This window comes from Bos taurus, chromosome 18 (genome assembly GCF_002263795.3).
Source record: "Bos taurus isolate L1 Dominette 01449 registration number 42190680 breed Hereford chromosome 18, ARS-UCD2.0, whole genome shotgun sequence".
Classification (NCBI taxonomy): domain Eukaryota; kingdom Metazoa; phylum Chordata; class Mammalia; order Artiodactyla; family Bovidae; genus Bos; species Bos taurus.
Window position 1 is genome coordinate 18,659,727 of NC_037345.1, and position 15,142 is coordinate 18,674,868.

Sequence of the window (15,142 nt, forward strand, 5' to 3'; positions counted from 1 at the left end):
GGCTCACAGAGTAGGCAGGCCATCTGTCTAGGGTAGATGGAGGCGTCTTCATTGCGATATCTTTTCGGGGGGGGGGGGCTCTGTTAATAGATCCTTTTCTTATTTATTCATGCTTTCTGTATTTTCAACATTGTCTACAATGAAGAAGAAAAGCAAAACTCTCTTGTTTGTTCTGGAAGTGTTTCAAGAGCTATTCTAGCTTCTGAAACTTTGAATTGGGCTTGCAGGTGAGGTCTGTAAACTTCCAAATTTAATAGGATGTGCAAAAGGAAGGTGCCAGGATTTTGAGATATTTCAGCACAAATTAGCCTCTCGAGTGGCCTAGAACTCAGGCAGTAGACGACACTTGGATCTATTGCAAAGCCTCTTGTTGGCAGCATCACCTCTCCTGCTGCGAGTCTGCTGGTATTTGTGGCTCACAACTGACTGTTGAAGAGCTGTCTGATGGGGCCTGGCTGGCGGGTGGACGGGAGCCAGAGGTGATGGAGGCAAGGTTGGTGGCAGTTTCCAGCCCTGAGCCACACCCATCTGGGAATCAAAGAGGGTGGTTTCCTAAGCTGATGCCGCCTGGTCTGGGTTGGAATTGGGGCAGGGGCTTTGGCCAGAGAAGAATGGATGAGTCCACATCTCTGGCGGTCCTCACTGAGGAAGCTGAGTTTCATTTCCTGAGCGTGATCAGCCCACAGCCTCCTGCTCCTCTCTGCATGTAACACAGGCTGCGTGATGCCCTGGAGTCCTGAGTCCTCTCTGCTCCTTGCGGTGAAAACTCCACTCCCACCTCCAGCCCTTGCCCCTCCTTCTTCCTATAAACACTTGTCTCCAGTCAACTCTCTCATGTATGTTAGGACATGCTCAATCCCCTCTTGGACAAGTGACCCCAGGGATGGTGTGGGCCAGGGGCATGGCTGGGGGCCCTTTTGATTTCAGGCTCTGCCCCTTGCGTGTTTGTTTTCCTTAGATTTTTGGACATGGGCATTTGAACCTTGACTGTCACTTTAAGAGGGGAAATAGAAAGGCAGGAGCCGTGGTCCTCCCAGCTCTCCACTGCCCAGCTTGTATAGAGGGAGCTAAATGGGGCCTCTCAGGTTAGGGTGGGCATTTGGCCAGGGCCATTGCCAAGTGTGGGGAGCTGGCAGTGGGAGGTCCAGCCAGTGTGTGCACAGGAGGCCACCCCTTCAGTTAATGACCACCTGCTGAGTGAGGTGGCTATGAGCAGCCATCTACCTGTTTGCAGAGAGAGGCACTGTTTTCAGTGATTAACAACAAAGGCTAGTATTCGCAAGCTTTTATGCCTGGAGGACAAGAACACAGACTCTGGAGGGCATCTCTCGGGCTTGAGTCCAAGCTTAACATTTCCTAGCTGTGTGACTTTGGGCAGGTGCTTCAACCTCTCTGAGCTTGTTTCTTATCAATAAAAAGGAGATGGAATAAAAATACTTATCTCAAAAGTCAGGAACAGCTCCTGATTAAAAGAGACCAAAGTGACATGACACCCAAATGCAATATATGAATCTGTGCTGAAACAAATTACATAAAGAATGTTATTAGGACAGCTGATGAAATTAGATATGGACTGTAGATTAGACTCAGACTGTAAAGAAGCTGCCTACAGTGCAGGAGACCTGAGTTCGATCCCTGGGTCAGGAAGATCCCCTGGAGAAGGAAATGGCAACTCATTCCAGTAATTTTGCCTAGAGAATTCCATGGACAGAGGAGCCTGGTGGGCTACAGTCCACGGGGTTGCAAAGACACATGACTGAGCGACTCACACTTATAGATTAAAGTATATTAATATTAAGTGAACAAATTAATATTAAGGACCAAATATAGGGCCTTGTTCTTAGGAAATATGCACTGAAGTATTTAGAAGCTCACTGTATAAGCAGCCCACTCTCAAATATTAAAGAGAAACATATGTATAGACAGATAATAAAAGTGATAAATAAATGATACAAATAGGCAAATCTGAATTAAAGTATAGGAGAGTTCTTTGTAGTTTTCATATAACTTTTCTGAAAGTTTGAAACTATTTCAAAATACAAAGTTAAAAGAATGCCTATGGTTAACTCATGTTACTTAGTGCCTGGCACTCATTGAATTTAGCTGCTGTTGTTACTGTTGCTTTTTATTATCATTAATATGGACAAAGTGTATCTTATTTCCTTGTTACAATACCTTGGGCTATTTTTCCACTTTACAGATGACAGTTGAATCCCAGAGAGATTAAGTCGTCAGGGCCACACAGCATTTAGTCCAGAGAACCTATAGGAGAACTGCTTGAAATTTATTTTGGATTAATTGCCAGCATCTGAAACCATGAGATTTTATGTAAAAACCCAGATTTCTTTTTTTTTTTCAGTTATATATGTAACATATTTGTAGTTACATATATAAATTTTAATATGTATTTATTTTTCAGATTCTTTTCCATTATAATTACTAGGTATTGAATATAGTTCCCCATGCTATGCAGAAAATCCTTATCTATTTTATATGTAGCAGTGTGTATCTGTTAATCCTAAAACAAACAAAAAAATGAAGTTGCTAATTCATGTCCAACTCTTTGCAACCCCAAGGACTGCAGCCCGCCAGGCTCCTCAGTCCAAGGGATTCTCCAGGCAAGACTCCTGGAATGGGTTGCCATTTCCTTCTCCAGAGGATCTTCCTGACTCAGGGATTGAACCCAAGTCTCCTGAATTGCAGGTGATCTCCTGCATTGCAGGCAGATTCTTTTACCGACTGGAACACTAGGGAAGCCCCCCGTTAATCTGATACCCCTAATTTACCCACCCCCTCTTCTCTTTGGGAATTGTAAATTTGTTTTCCAGGTCTGTGAGTCTGTTTCTGTAAAAACCAGATTTCTGATTTCCTTTGATAACTCAGAAGGCTTGCAGCATTGGCCACACTCCTTTGTGACAGCTGCTGGGTGAAGCTTGGCAGCAGAGCATCCTCACACAGAGCTTCCAGTTTGCCCTGGTGCCCAGACAGCCAGCCTGCCTCACTGGTTGATGTCTGCTCTGGCCTCTGGGGGATCTGAGTTTGCTGTCTGAGGGGAGTGTCAGTGTACATCTGATCCCAGGGCGCCAGGTCCGTAGGCTGGGGCTCTCCCCACTCCCACCCACTCCCCCTTGAAGTGGGTGCACCTCCTTGGCCCAGCCTGCACTTGAGCACCTGCCAGGTGTGTGGGGAGAGGCCGGGGGCTGCAGGCAGGCGGAGCAGGAGCCCGAAGGTGTGTAGCTCCCGCCTGCTCTGTCCTGCCAAGTTCCTATCTCCCCTCCATGCTGCCTGCAGCCTCAGCAGTGCTCCTGGCTCTGCAGAAGTGGTACAGGGTGGTTTGCTGATACCCCATGAAGAACTCTCAGAAGGGCCCCCAGGATGCAGTCTTCGTCTTGGCTTGGTGTATGTAGGTGGGTGATTATTTCTCTTCTCTGAGTCTCTGGGTCTTCCTCTGTAAAATGGGGCTGTACTGCCTCCATGAAGGATTGGAGGCTGGCACATCAGGTGGGGGTCTGGGGATATGGTCGTAGGACTTCCCTGGCAGCTCAGATGGTAAAGCATCTGCCTACAATGCAGGAGACCCGGGTTCAATCCCTGAGTCAGGAAGATCATCTGGAGAAGGAAATGGCAACCCCCTCTAGTACTCTTGCTTAAGAGAATCCCATGGACAGAGGAGCCTGGCGGGCTACAGTCCATGGGGTCGCAAAGAGTTGGACAGGACTGAGCCACTTCACTTTCTTTTTCTCTTACCGTTTCACTCCACGTTTGGCCTCTGATGCCCCTGGTCCCCAAGAGGCAGAGGAATGAGCAAAGGCTGGGAGTGAGGGCACTGGCCCACAGGGAGTGGGGCAGGGAGGCTGGGCAGGTGTTGTTCCTGTGGCCTTGTGGGTGTGCCTTATTGTCCCCAGTCTCACAGAGGAGGGGACAGGCCCCATGGCCAGGCGGGAGGGGCTTGCCTGGTGGGTTTGGTGTCTGACAGACGGGGAAACTGAGGCTCAGAGAGGCAGGGTGACCGTGGGGAGTCCCACACAGCCAGGCAGCTTCTGCCTCCTGGGCCAAGACCCTGAGCTGCGTTCCTGGGGAGGAGGAGAGGATCAGCTCATTTCTTATTTTCAGATGGCTTGGATTTTATGTTAATTACAGAAATAATTCTCATTTATTATTAAAAAGCAGAAAACCTAAGCAGTTAAGTGGGGGAGATAAACCAGAATCTGTGCTCATTAATGTAACCCATTACTGCCTTGGTGTAATCTTTCCAGATGATTTCTTGGTTTTTTTTTTTTTTTTTTTTAATGTGTGACAAGAAGAAAAAAAATGAATATCACATTTCTTATTCTGTCCCGCTTACTCCCAGGCTTTGGGAGTAGAGGTGTTAGGTTTCCCAGACACGTATTGGGCTCATCCCAGCATTTTGTACACCAGGAACCCTGACTGATTTTCTCAGCCCTGCTCTTGCTGGACACTTAGATTTTCTCCAGTAGTTCTGCAGTTAGATCTCTGCGCTAAGGAGCCCATAGCTGTCTTTGTACACACTTGGGATTCTTTTCTGTAGGGTGAATTAAGACAGGTCCACTTCTCACCTTGAAGGCTGGATGCAGGTTTGCGGTAGGGCTGTGTCTGGGGGCGTGGAGGTCTTGGGCGCCGAGAGCAACTCCCTCCTCCATAAACTGCTTTGTGGTCAGAGGATGAGACAGGGAGGGGTGCCCACTGGAGGGCTTTGCCAGGAGAGGGGTTAAGGTGCCGCCGTCCAGGCTGGTACTGGAAGCCTTTAAGCTCCTGTGGGGGAGGCGGGTGGAGGCGAAGGAGAAGGTGGCCTGCGCTCCGGGCTGGTCCAAGGTTGGTGGCGCCTGCAACCCCACAGCCTGTTCTGCTTCTGCAGAGGGGCCTGGGGTCGTCTGTGCCCATGCTCGGGGGTCAGGCTAGGAGTGCATCCTTGTGATTTGGGGGACAGGGTAGCAAGCTCTCCCCCACCCCTTCCAGGGAGCCAGGCTGAGACTGCTTCTGTGCTTCCAGCTTTGAGACTCCCTGGGGGTGGGGGGACATTTTTCGTCTGTAGGGAGGGGCTGGAAATGATACCAGCATTGAGCGACTCAGATGGGAGAGCCGATGCCAGAGCCCTGCCAGTGACTGTTTCAGCATTGCGTTATGGAGAAACTAGACGCCCACGAAGGAAGACAGAGCAGCATGCCTGCCCACACACACTTAGCCCCCAGATGTCACGGCTTCCAGCCCGGGCCACCCTAGAGCCACCTCTGCTCCCACGCACTTCCCCCTTCCAGACCTCACGTCACTTCATCTGTGGGAATGGTAGTACAGCCATGCCTCTTTTTATTGTGCTTTGTAGGTAAATTCTGTGTGTGTGTTTTTCTTTCTTTTTTTTTAAAAAACAAATTGAAGGCTTGTGGCCACCTTGTCTTGTCAGATGATGGTTTGCATTTTTTAGCAATAACGTATTTTAAAATTAAGGTATGTACGTTTTTTAGATATAATGCTGTTCCACACTTAACAGACTACAGTCTAGTGTAAACATGACATTTATATGCACTGGGAAACCAAAAAATTTGTGTGACTCACCTTGTTGACATATTTGTTTATTGCAGTGATCTGGAACTGAACCTGCAATACTGAGAAAGTATTCTTGTTTATATTCCTAAAAGAGAAGGAATTAAAAAAAAGAAAAAAAAAAGTATTATCTCCACATCTAAAACTTAGCAATATTCTTTAAAATTATAGCTATCCAGCCAATGTATTATGTTCAGATTTCCAATTGTTACATACAGGTCAAAAATAAAATTTAAAAAATATTTTAGTTTTTAAAATCAGAATTCAAATGACGTCTACATAATGGGATATCTTTAATGGGTTGATATCTTTCTCCAGTCTTCTTTAATCCGTAGTTTTGATATTCATTCATTGTCTCTCTTGTGCCAGATGTTCTGCTTTTTTGAGCTCTCTATAATGATCAACACATTCTTTATCCACCAAACCTCCTATAAATTGGTAGTTGTGTCTCTAGCCTTGATCTACTTTAGCTTCGACTACCCCCACCCCTGGAGAAGGAAATGGCAACCCACTCCAATGTTCTTGCCTGGAGAATCCCATGGATGGAGGAACCTGGCGGGCTACAGTCCATGGGGTCGCAAAGAGTCCGAAAGGACTGATGCACAGCACACGCCCACCCCGCCCTGCGGCCACCACAAGAGCACTTTGGAGAGGGGGTTGCAAACTTCTGTTGGGAGGCTTGCATTGTCTGGGACAATCTCTTCTTGTAATCTTAAGTGGCTTTGAGATAGTAGTATTTTTCATTATTATAAAAACCTTTCATTTTCACCTGGTTACAAGTGGTGCTGAGTGAGTGGAGAACTTCCAGACTCAGGCCGCTGTTTTTCCTCATTCCTGCTTTTTTTCCATAGTAGTTGCTTTTCCCCATTAATCTTTTAATTACTCAGGTAGTGTACTTTTATTAGAAAAAATTGGAAAACAGGCATAAACAAGAAAAGTGTGAAATTAAAACTATGCTGAATTTTATCACCTGATGATAACTCCTAAGATTTGGAGTATATCCTTTCAGACTTTCTTGTGTGGAATATATATATACACACACACACCCGTGTATGTGCATCTGTGATACTGTTAAATGAAAGGTGGAACTCTGCACACGGGTGTGTTTTCACCTTGTGGCATCTCCATAACTTCCTCCCCAGGATCTGTAGGGAGGGACGTGGTCTTTCTCCCTGTCCCTCAGTGGTTCACACCGGGCGGAGTGTGGGGAAGGACAGGCGGCTGCGGGTGTAGCCCAGCTGCCAAGTTTTTCAAAGGAAGTAAGGACTTTTGGTTGGCAGGGCAGTTGCTTTCACATCTGTTCTTTTAGGATTCTCTGCAGTTGCTCAACACACTGTGACCGGGCTTACCCCTTTCCTTGTCCAAAGTCCTGTCCCGGAGGCCTGGCAGAGGCTGGGGCCAGGGGGTGGTCATGGGAGCCAGCCCCCTGCCTCCTGGTAGGCTGTGCCACCAACAGGATGCAGGGTTGTTCATCTTTCCTTGTCTGGCATTGGAACTGGGACAAGGAGCAGCTGTTTAGATCTCTACACAGGCGGGACAGTGGCTAAGGGAGCCGACTTTGGGAGCAAAGATGCTGTTTACTTCTTAGCACATGTGTTTTTTTTGGAGTGGTTTGGTAGCTCACCCCAAGTCACCCCTTAGGACCACCACTGATTAGGAGTGAAGGCCCTTGTTCCATCTTGTAACTTGGAGGATATAAGTGAAGGAGTGAGCCAGAGCATCTCCATACGTTTCCCGCCTGAGCAGGGAAGGGATCTTAGCACATCTCTGAGTCTGCAGTCAACCGAGAAGAGATGAAGGCAGAGGCGCGGGAGGTGATTCGCTGCACTGGAATGCAACCCCCTTGGGCCCCAACCCAGCAGTGTGAAAAGTCCATCTGGGAGGAGGGTGAGTGACGGGACCACAAGCTTGTGCCTGCCTCAGCGAGGCTGTCTCCTTGAGGATCTCACTTTGGTCCCCCTGGCCCAGCGCATGGAAGAGCTGAGGGCCTGAAGGAGGGGCAGCCAGGAGACGTGATGCCAGTACTGGGCCAGACTGCTCTGTCCTCCCAGGCCGAGTGAGTGCTGCTGTCTGCACAGAGAGTGGGTTCTGTTTTTCTGCTCTGCATTCTTGTTAGAAGACTCTGGGGGCAGATCAGTTTGGCAGAAATGTACAAAGCCCTCTTGAGTGCCTGGTGCTTGGTGGTGGTGGTGGGGGGATGCTGCTGGAAGAGAAGAGGTCACCCCTCCCCCCGTCACTCCTGATCAGGTAGGGATGCTGCAGTGCCAGTGCATCAGTCCAGTCTTGACAGGGGCTGGAGGATGCGCTTCTGAGGTGGCTCAGACGTGTGGGTGGCGGGTCGATGCTGGCTGTGGGCAGGAGGCCTCAGTTCTCACCACAGGACTGCTCGAGTGCCCTCATGGGCAGCTGGCTGGCTTCCCCTAGCGTGAGTAATCCAAGGGGGAGCAAGGTGGAAGCCACAGTATCTTTCATAACTTCAGAAGACAAGCATGTGATGTCTATGGTATTTTGTTGGTCACCCAGGTAATGTGGGAGGGCGCCATACAAGGGCGTGGACACCAGGAGGCAAGGGTCACTGGGGCTGCCTACCGCCGTGGCCCCAGCAGCTTCCAGCTCTTATTCTCCCAGCCTAGTGAAATGAGAGCATCTTTTTTTTTTTCATTGAGTTCCTACAAAAGTCCCAGAATTGAGCATTTTAAGTCACCTGCCACTTTAGGGGTCACTCTTTGAGTCACTCTAGGGGAAGCCAGCCAGCATGTCATGAGGACACTCGAGCAGTCCTGTAGTGAGAACTGAGGCCTCTTGCTCACAGCCAGCATTCCTGCCCATTCCCCAGTGGGCACTGACCAGAAGCCCACCCCTGAAGGGCTGACTACCCGTAGGAACAGGGAGCTGTTACTGGACGTGGAAGCTGCGGAAGGAGTAGGGCAGTGTGTATCCTCTAAGGAGAGCCCTGTGGTCCAGAGGAGGTGACGATGGGACATTGCTTCCGGAAAGGTGGCATTTGTCCTTGTCTTGGCAGGATGAGTAGCATTTTAACCATCCCAAGTGGCAGGAAGGCCTGAGCCAGGGCACAGCAAGGTGAGGCAGCTGGATCGTGGGGTCACGGGAGATCAGGCTGCAGAGATGACTTGGGCCAGGCATGGTGGTGGGTCAAGCGGAGGAGCCAGGATTTGACTCAGGAGACACCAAGAAGCCATGGAAGGTCTCTGACCAGGGCAGGCATGCAATAGAGCCAGGATCTAGAGAACACCTTCTGTCTGGCCCTCCTTGTCTTCGGCTATAATTGAGCACTTACCGTGTACCTTACACACATTTCTCACTTAACCCTCACAGCCTCCCAAGGTGTTGGATGACATCACCCTGACTTTATGATGGGCCAAGGTCCCTCGATGGGGCCTCTGACTGCAGAGCTCTCGGCCTCTTCATCCCATATTCATGGGACAAAGGACTGTCATGAGAGTGAATCACCAGCCTGATTGCTTGGACCCTTCTCAGGGCTCCTCTGGGGTGTGGCAACTCTCGTATGGATGGTTTCCGTGTCCGCATTCCCTCCCAGACATCTGCCTGGGGTGCTGTGGGGTTTCTTCCCTAGGGGGAAGGGCTTGACATCTGGGTTTGTCAACTGGGGCCAAACTATTTGCTCAGTGTTCAGTGTTATTTGTCTCTTGGCCGACTGCCAACCATGCCTGCCTTGTTTTCGTTGCAGTTTTATTCCATCTTGCCCACCATTTCACGGCCTTGCCACTCTCTTGTGTGGGGACTGGTGGCTCCCACGCAGCAGCCAGGCACTGACTAGGCCATCTCCCTGGCCTGAGATACCCTCTCGTGGGCCTCTTCCTCCTCTAGGTGGGTGAGGTCTCTCTCCCTTGAGCTCTGGACCACGTATCTTGCCTTCAAGGATGCCCCTCCCAGATCTTTGTGCCATGTCATCGGTGGGCACATCTTAGCCTGGAGCTTGCCTGGCAGGGGGTGTGTCCAAGTCATGCTTGTGTCCCCAGCACCCGAGACGGGTCTTGCCCACAGGGAGGAGAGGGGGTGTTGCGGAGTGAGAGGGGAGGGGCTGGTTGTGCTGTGCGCCTGGCACCTTGAGTGAAGGAAAGCCAGCCTTCCTGGCCTGAGGCTGAGGAAGCCCACAGCTGCCCCTCCCTGGGGGGAGTTTCTCCAGCAGGAGCAGCCTGACTCCAGGGAAGCCATTCTTTGCACCTGGGGAGGGTCATGATGTGAGTGATTGAAAGCACCAGCTATAGAGTCAGACAGACCTGAGTTTCAGTTCTGGCTCTTCCCGTTGTTTCTTTTTTTGTTTTAGCTGTGTGTGCTTGCGCGAGTGAGTAACCTCTCTGAGTCTCAGTTTTCTCTCTACAGAATGGGCATGATAGCAGGACCTCCTCCTGAGGCTGGGCATGGTGCCCAGCACACAGTCAGTGTTTAAATGCTGACCCCAGGTCCTGCCTGCTGGGACCTCACAGTTGGTGTGAGGGGTGGGGTGCCAAGTGCCCAGTGACTGGGGCTCAGGGTGCAGCAGGCCGGCAGGGAAGAGTGCCTCCTCTGAGGAAGGAGCTGGAGGGGAGACCTGGGGAGGGCGAGGCTGGGGAAACTGGGCTCCGTTCTCGTGTCTGGAGGAGGAAATGGCAGCCCACTCCAGTATTCTTGCCTGGAGAATCCCTTGGACAGGGGAACCTGGCGGGCTGCCGTCCATGGGGTTGCAAAGAGTCAGATACGGCTAACGCGATTTAGCTCACCCTTCTTTGTTACTGAACAATAGGGCTTACTGTCAGGATACAAGGTAGAAAATGACCCCAGGTCCCCGTGTCACATGTTCAGGGGATGCCCTGTGGACCAGGAGCTGCGTCTCTGCGCCCTGCTCCCTTCCTATCTCCTGCCTCACCGCTGAGCACCCCACCATTCCAGAAGGGAAGCTGAGGCCTGACATTGGAAAGGGAAACTGGAGCTCGATGAGTGGCTTCCAGGGACGCAGGGGTGCTGGGGTTCTCTGGGGGCTCTTTGGAATAGGGATTTCAACCCGGGGCCTTAACCTCGGCCCCTGGTCTGGCCCCAGCATGGGGCAGGGGGCAGCTGTGAGATGGAGAGGCGGCAAGCCAGGCTGGAGACTTTGACCTCTCAGAGACGGATGAGGCCCCCTCGCTGTGTGGGTGGAGAAACTGAGGCTCAGGGCCCTGTGTGAAAGGTGGAGCCAGGAAGAGGCTCCCTGGAAGGCTTCTGTTGCCTCTTAATTGCTCGTTAAGGCGCTGCTCACCCCCTGCCTCCAGCCAGCGTCACCGGGCTTCTAATGCAGGCTTTGGGTTCTTGTTTTATTTTTACTTTATGAAAATTGTTCCAGTTTGAAGCTTCCAATTTCCATGAGGTCATTGGAGCCGGGAGCCTGGCCTGACGGCTCCCCCCACTCCTGTCGAGGGCTCTTGCTGTAGCTGGGAGAGGGGCCCCCGCCTGCATGCCCCGAGAGGCGCTGAGCTGAGGGCTCAACGTTAGCCTTTCTGCTGCTCCCGCCGCCAGAGCAGGAAGTTGTGGGTCCAGATGTGAGTCATTCTCATTAGGTAGCCGGTGGAAGGAGCCTTCACGTGTGTGAGTCTGGACGCTGGCCAAGGAGGGGCAGGCGACGGTCACCTCTGAGCGGGCCCTGACCCTGGCCCAGCTGTTGGGGGGCCCTGGAGGAAAGCCAGGTAAAGAGGGCAGAGGGGATGGGGCGCCATCTGTCCTAGAAGCCTGGGGCCCCTGGGCAGCACCCCTCCCCACCAGGCAGGCCTGGCCAGGGCGAGGGTGGACGTGATCTGGACTGGCGGTAGGGGAGGCTTTGGATGGCCAGGTGTGGGGCCTCCTGGACAAGGTCACTGACTTGTCTCAGCCTGACAAGAAGCTGCTGTTACGACTGTGGTGGTGGTCATTTGGCTCGGTCCACCTAGACTGCCGTGACCCACAGACTCTCAGGTGTCCACATTTCTCTTCAAGGTTGTAGCTGCACATTTACAAGTACACTTTACTTTTCTCAGTGAAAGTAAAAGTGAGCGGGGGAAGAGCAATTAAATTTATTTTGTTAGATTAAAAAGAAATACACCAAAACCACACTCTGAAAGTGATGCATGCCTAAGAGACAAAGAACAAGATGCCTGAAGAAAATGGATGGAACAGTCTCTCTTTACCTCCAAGTCCTCTCAGCCCAAAGCTCTGGGACTAGCAATATGGACCATGGGGAGTGGGTCCTTCTGGATCTTTCTGCCTGTTCATCCAAACACAGACACAGGGCAAAGCAAGCGGCTCTTGTCCATGTCATCACATGAGGGTTAGGACAGCGGGCCCTGGCCGGCCCCTAAGGGAGGGGATAGGGAGGGGGAGAGAAAGCTGAGGCCAGGGCTGGACCTCCAAGAGACAGACCCCCCTGGCCCCAAGGCCTAGATGGATGGCCGCAGCCCAGACTGGCTTTGCCTGCAATGGCTGTGTGACCGTGGCCTGTCACCGGCGCTCTCCACCACAGACACGGGAGTGGATGATGTGAGGGGTGACTAGACCACCGTTTCTCAGGGTAGTGGGCCCTGCTTCTCAGCTGGTTTTAGCCATGTGGATGAATGTGCTTAAAATGTAGGTATTCGTTTTAATGTGTTTCAGAAAAGGAAAAAAAAAAAATCTGTAAATAGGACCTGTGACTTCATGCATGTATTTTTGGCTTGGACAGGGCTAAAGAAGACACAGAAATGAAACGGGGAGACTTAAGAGGAAGTGTAGTGGGGTTGGCTCCGCAGGAAGTGTGGGCGTCCAGCGGGTGCGGAGTCTGGAAGGCTCATCTGAGCGCCTGGTTTCTGGCCCGGCTGCGGGCCTCCCCCCTCCAGATGGGCCCTGGCTTCCTGGAGTTTTCCTGTGGCTCCGGGTGTGGGGGAGGAGGACTCTTAGGTTGTGAAGCCTCTGCCCTCCCGGGGAAGGCGTGAACTTCATGGGGGAGTCTCCAGGGGTAATTCATTGAAAACAAGAGTCTGTTTGCTGGCGACCATTTCCCCAGGGGTGAGGTAGGGGGTGAAGGGCAGTCGTGGGGCCTCTTTGCCAGGAGTAGGTCTGGGGACAGGCAGGCTTCCTGTGGGCCCTTTGGGGATGGGGGCTGGTACAGTGGGGGTGAGGGGCAAAAATGGGGCTTCCAAAAAGCCAAAGGTGCTTTTTCAGAGGAGACAGAGGCCCGACTTGATGTTACTTTGGGGATGTGCGTCCCTTTACAGTTTGTAATTACTGCTTTAGCCCGTTCCCTGCCTACCCACCCCTTCCAACCCCCACCTCCTGGTGTGGTAGTGTTGTCTGCCCCCCGTTTGTGGAGGGGAAGCCCGAGGTCTTGTCCTGGGCCACACAGGGAGCCAGCCAGTCCTTGGGGCATCCATTGGTGTGCGCTACCTCTCAGGGCGAGCCGCCATGTTTGAGGCCTGGCGTGGGGTCGGGATGCTGCGCCTTGTCTTTGGAGGGGCTGGTTGGGGGAGTGCGGCCGAACGGGCTTTGGGTGGCTTTGGAGGGCCCTGAGGCCGAGCTTTCCTGGTGGAGGGTCTTGTCTGCCCCCACTTCGGGGTAGCCAGGGCTGAGTCAGGGCTCTCGCCCCAGTGGGGCCTGCGTTCTTGGACACGCACTGGCGTCCTGCCTCCGTGGGGAGGTGCATGACCCAGCCCTTGGCATTTTCTATGACTTGCCATCCCAGCACTGCTGGGTCATCAAGTGGTGGCCCGTGGCCTGTCCCTCACCTCTCTCCTCCTGCCGTGGGCACGTTTACACTGAGCTAAAGGCAGCTATCCACGTCTTATTGCCTAGGCTGAGGTCAGTGCTTAAGTCAGCCGGGAAAGTTCAGGGTCTCTCAGGAAGCCGGCAGAGGGGTCACCCCAGGCAGGGTCTCTGAGTCAGTGTGACCACGTCCAGCCTTTGGTGGGGTCGGGTCTTAGGGATGAGTGGGAAGTGCCAACGGCATTTCTTTTCCTTTAAAAGACCGCAGTAGCCAAGAGCTGGGAGGTAGTTTGGCTCAGTGAGTCAGGCCTTGGTATGGGAACAGCAACCAGAGAAGCAGGGTCTTCTGGAGGCCATCAGGTCCAGCCCCCTGCCTCCAGGCAGAGCTGGGTTAAGGCCTGGGTTCAGTGCCCCCTCCGCCGTCTCCTGGCAGTGTGCAAGATGAGCAGGGGATTGAGCTAGTTTCTTGCATCTGTGAAATGGGTCACGCATGGTACCCAGCGTGCTGGGTAGTTCTAGAATAAAGGAAGGAGTGTGCATGGCATGGCCAGCACGGAGAAGCCGCCGCCCCCGCGGAAGTGTTTGTCGTTACTGTCGTGCAGCTGTGTTTGGGGCTCTCTCCCCCGTCCTGCCTTGGGTGGGAGGGTGGGCATCCTTGGAGAAGGGAACCTGGGAGGGGAGGGGAGGCTGGGCAGGGCCGGCTGAAGGGTATTGCTGAGGGGCCTCCCTGTAGCCCTTGAGGTAGTCACAGTCTCTGGGTTTCTCAGTTTTCTCCTCTGTAAAATGGCAGCACCCAGGCAGGTTGCTGGTAAACTTAAGGCTTGAAAAATGCTTCCCAGGCATCCGAGACCAGCAAACTGAGGCCTCCCGTGTTTCTGGCAGTGGCGAGCCCCCTTCCTTTGCCCGAGGGGCCCAGCAGCTCTGCCCCTGCCCTCCCAGCCCAGGCTCACTTGTGGAGTCTTCACTCGCCCACCTGTGGCTCCTCCTGCCATCACCTTCCAAAGAGGGTGGCCCGGTGCCCACCTGACAGCCATCGACATCCGGCTCAACCTGCCACGGCCCACGGATTTCGCAAGGGGCTCTGTCACGGCCGGGGCCTTGCTCAGTGCCTGGCGTGGGCCTGCGGGGCTGCAGCATCTCTGCTCCCCAGGCGCCCCTTTGCCCACATCCCCACCCACTGCACCTCTAGCAGACAGGGCCTCAGGATGGGGCGGGGCGGGCTGAGTGAGCCCGCTTTGTGAAAAGTCACCTTTTCACCGAAAGACGGCTGAAAGCCTCCTCTCTGGCGACCCTTCTCCCCGCGAGGGCCGGGGCCACCTCCGTGTGCTGATCTCTTTGATGGTCTTGCTTCATCGGTGTTTTCTGAACAGAGTGCTGTGCTGGGGGCTAGACTGAGCCCACCCTGGGTGAAGAGCAGCTGGGACGGCTGACCTTGAGCCTGGAAACGAGGCCTGTGGGGTTCCTGCATTCCCCTAACACACAGATGGATCAATTCCTCCTGTCCCGTTTGCGTTCAAACCCCTTCTCCTGGCTTTCGCCCGTCCCCACCCCCCATCCTTGCCCCACCTCTAGATCTGTCTGCTGAGCTGGGCTGGGGGGGTGATGGTGGGGGTGCCTGTGATGTGGGGGAATGCGTGCCACTTGTGGGTGGCGAGCAGCATAGCGGGCCTGGCTTTCAGGCATCAGGAGGCCCCCAGGGAAGATGCAGGCAGTGGTGCCACCCCCCATCTTCGGGACCCAGAGTACTGGGTGAAGGCCTCTGTCTTCAGGATCCGAGCCTCCTTGCCCTTGAAAGTGGCTTAGTTCACCACCTCAGGTGCAGCCGACTTGGGTCCGGGGCTCCTGCTGTCACTGGTTGGCCGAGCGGGGAGAGGGCCAG

General features: G+C 53.1%; 1 protein-coding gene across 9 annotated transcripts in view; it reads left to right on the plus strand.

Annotated features, from left to right (window-relative positions):
• Nucleotides 1-15,142, plus strand: part of ADCY7 (adenylate cyclase 7) — a 64,722-nt gene that overhangs the window by 3,820 nt on the left and 45,760 nt on the right. Inside the window, exon 1 of one of the 9 annotated variants that reach the window (XM_005218441.5) lies at nt 11,108-11,240. The gene's annotated coding sequence lies outside the window, so the exon portion shown is untranslated. 9 annotated transcript variants of the gene reach the window in all.